The sequence below is a fragment of the Primulina tabacum genome, chromosome 15 (genome assembly GCF_025594145.1).
Source record: "Primulina tabacum isolate GXHZ01 chromosome 15, ASM2559414v2, whole genome shotgun sequence".
Taxonomy (NCBI): Eukaryota; Viridiplantae; Streptophyta; class Magnoliopsida; order Lamiales; family Gesneriaceae; genus Primulina; species Primulina tabacum.
In genome coordinates, this window is record NC_134564.1 from 20,854,449 (window position 1) to 20,858,333 (window position 3,885).

General features: G+C 26.8%; 1 non-coding gene across 1 annotated transcript; it reads right to left on the minus strand.

Annotated features, from left to right (window-relative positions):
* Positions 1 to 2,199: 2,199 nt before the first annotated feature.
* LOC142528164 (small nucleolar RNA R71) lies at positions 2,200 to 2,310 on the minus strand. The gene has a single exon (XR_012815645.1). It is a non-coding gene; the product is annotated as a small nucleolar RNA R71 (small nucleolar RNA).
* Between the last annotated feature and the right edge of the window lie 1,575 nt (positions 2,311 to 3,885).

The following is a 3,885-nucleotide window of genomic DNA, read 5'->3' on the forward strand; positions in this document are numbered from 1 at the left end:
AACCTGTATTTTAAAATTTAAGTTTCATAAAAATTATAAAATTATGTTATTTTAGTATTGTTTGTTTATATTTAAATGTCTTACTAAATATGTTTTATTTTCAGGTTTTCTACTTGTTGGTAAAATAATGATAACTCAATCTAAAAAATTCAAATGGAGATTATTTAAGCATGTTTTGAATTCTTGAGAAATTATCTACAACTTTGCAGGAGACATGAATGCCTAAAAAGTTCATTAAGATGATCAAATTGTGCAAATATCAAAAGGAGGACAGATTTACTTTTACTATGACCAGCTTATAGTAAAAAAAAAAGATAGCTAATTCAATATTTAACCAAATGAGGTGAACTAAATAGACAAATTCATCTACAGACAATGCCCTACATGTTTGTTGTTTTGAGCAGAGTCAAATTCGGAGATTAAAGTCGTGGAACATAGCATTGAAAGAAGGGCCATGGAATTGAAGTTGGAGGAGACAAAAACTACTATTATAACTTCACGGCATTAATAAAATTTTTGACCCTTTCTCTCATTTGACGTATAAATAGAGGTCTTGTGCTAGCTTGAGATCATTCTATCCCATTGTAAAATATAGTGTGTTTGTATAAAAGTTCTAAGTTCCAATATATTTTTCATTTTCCCAAATACGAGTGTTGATCAAAAGTAAGCTCATGGAAAGCTAAATCTATTATGTCAAGGTGAAGAGGATGAATTCTTGGTGAAGTAAGATTGTTTATATTTTTATATTCTTTCTTTATTTATTTTCATTTAGCTAACTTCTTTTTATTGTATGTATAATAATTAAATATTTGTTGTTATCAATTTACACCAAATGCTTGATACCATTAAAGTGGTTATCTTGATTTGTTGTTTAATTTTGATACAATAAATATTTCATCAATTATTATTATTGTTATATATTATATATATATATTTATATAATTATATCATATATTTCATTTAGACGATAGCGTGGCTCTGCCGGTTGTTCTAAATGCAATATTATGATTTAATACTAACATCTAACAATCTAACATTTATTTTATCGCAACTAACTTTTATTTTTCGCATCTAACTTTTACTTTACTGCAACTAACATTTACTTTATCGCAACTAACTTATTAAATCATATATTCATTTAGGCAATAGCGTGGCTCTGCCGGTTGTTCTAAATGAAATATAATGATTTAATTTAACATTTACTTTATGCAATTATATATTTATATAGTTATATATATAATCATTGGTACCAAATATAAAATATCGGTTAATTCGATATTTATATAGTGGGAATTATATTATATTATCTGTGTGTTTAATTATATAATTTTCTTGGAATCATTATTTTTGGTGGTTTCCTTTGTTTTACTTTTAGTTAAACAATATTACATAAACCAAGAATAAATCCTTGAGCCTTGACAAAATTTATAATTTGTAAACTGCATTCTTGTATTTGGTAATTTATAAATTAATAAATTTAAACTTAAAATAACCTCTATGTGGACCGTTCTTGTACTTACGAAATATATTACTTGCAGACAATCTATACTTGGGTGAATTATAATTTAAGTAGTAGCAAGTTTTTGGCGCCGTTGCCGGGGAGGTATAAACTAAGTTTATATTTGTTATTTTATGTTTTATTTATAAGTATTGTTTTGTTTTTACTTGTATGAGTATTTGGAGTCGTAAAAAAAGTGGTAGACTTATTCGAGTATCTGAAAATAATTTAAACATGGATGATAATTCAAATAATCAAGATGATAATAATAATAATAATAATAATAACCATCATCATCATCATCATCATCATCATCATCATCATCATCATCATCAAGAACATGATCAATTAAGAACATTTAGGCACCATATGAACCATATTAGAACTAGTGCCCCATCTTGTTTAGTTTTTCCGCCTGATGTCTCTAATTTCAGCTTTAAACCTCAAATTATTCAATTTTTACCAAATTTTCATGGCTTAGATTCTGAAAATCCATATTTACATCTAAGAGAATTTGAGGAAGTTTGTAACACTTATAATGATCAAAATTGTAGCATGGATATAGTTCGATTAAAGCTTTTTCCTTTTTCTTTAAAAGATAAAGCTATAACATGGCTACAAAATTTAAGATCAAGTTCAATAAGATCATGGGAAGAAATGCAACAATAATTTCTCAAAAAGTTTTTCTCTTCCCATAGAACAAACTCTTTTAAAAGACAAATTACAAATTTTTCTCAAAAACAAGGAGAAACATTTTATCAATGTTGGGATAGATATAAAGAATTACTAAATATATGCCCGCATCATGGTTTTGAAACATGGAGAATAGTTTCTCACTTTTATGAAGGTCTTATACCTAAAGATAGGCAAATGATAAAATTCATGTGTAATTAAACTTTTGAAGATAAAAACCCAAATGAAGCTATCGAGTATTTGGATTCATTAGCATAAAATGCTCAAAATTGGGATAATATAGGCACAATAGAACTACCAACAACTAAAATCAATAATTCAACAAATGGGGGTGGTATCTATAATCTTAAAGATGGTATAGATATTCAAGCTAAACTTGCATCTTTAGCAAGAAAAATTGAGTCATTAGAAATGAAAAAGAGTGGCCAATTAAAAAGTATTCAAGAAATGATATACATGATCATTCCACAAAAGATTGTCCAACATTACCTATATTTAAAGAATGTCTCCATTAACAAGCAAATTATGTTAACAATTATAAAAAGCCAATATTAGATCCTTTTTCACAATCATATAATCTTGGATGGAAAATCATCTTAATTTTAGTTAGTGGAACGATAATAATGCACAACCTTCACAACAACATTTTCAAAATAACCAAAATCATCAAGGTTATATTCCATATGTTACACCTCCAAGAAAAAACTTTGAAGATACAATTCATGCATTTATCCAAAAGCAAGAGTCTATCAATATTCAAAACAGTCAATCTATTGGTGATTTGAAAGAAACTCTTGCAAAATTTGCATCTGCACTTAATATTCATGAAAAAGGAAAATTTTCATTTCAACCTCAACCTAATCCTAAAACTCAAAATCAAGAATTAAATAATGATAAAATTGATCAAATAAAATCTGTTATTACCCTTAGAAGTGGTAAAATAGTTAATGATACATATATGAATGGAAACAAGGATCATTTAAATTCAAAGAGCAAGGATGATAATCCTGATACTTTTTAGAATGATGATACCTTAAATTCTAAGATAATATGGTAAATGATAAATCATCTGAAATAATAAATGAGTCAAATAAACCTCCACCATTTCCTCGTGCATTAACAAATCATAAAAAACAAAAAAGTGATTCTAATATCTATGAAGTTTTTAAACAAGTAAAGAAAAATATTCCATTATTAGATGCTATTAAACAAGTACCTTCCTATGCAAAATTTTTAAAAGACTTATGTACTGTGAAGAGAAAATTGCACGTGAAGAAAAAAGCATTTTTGGTTGAACAAGTAAGTTCTATTCTTCAAAACAATTCTATTTTAAAATATAAAGATCCTGGTTGTCCAACAATTTCATGTATTATTGGAGAAAATAAAATTAAAAAAGCTTTGTTAGATTTGGGAGCAAGTGTGAATTTACTTTCTTATTCAGTTTATGAAAAACTAAATTTAGGATAATTAAAACCCACTTCTGTTACTCTCTTACTGGCGGATAGGTCAATTAAAATACCTAGAGGTATTGTAGAAGATGTGTTGGTTCAAGTTGATAAATTCATAAATCCTGTATATTTTATTGTTTTGGAGACACAACCAATAGAAGTAAATAATGAAATATTAGTAATATTGGGACGACCATTTCTAGCAACTTTAAATGCTTTAATTAATTGTTGAAATGGAATAATGAA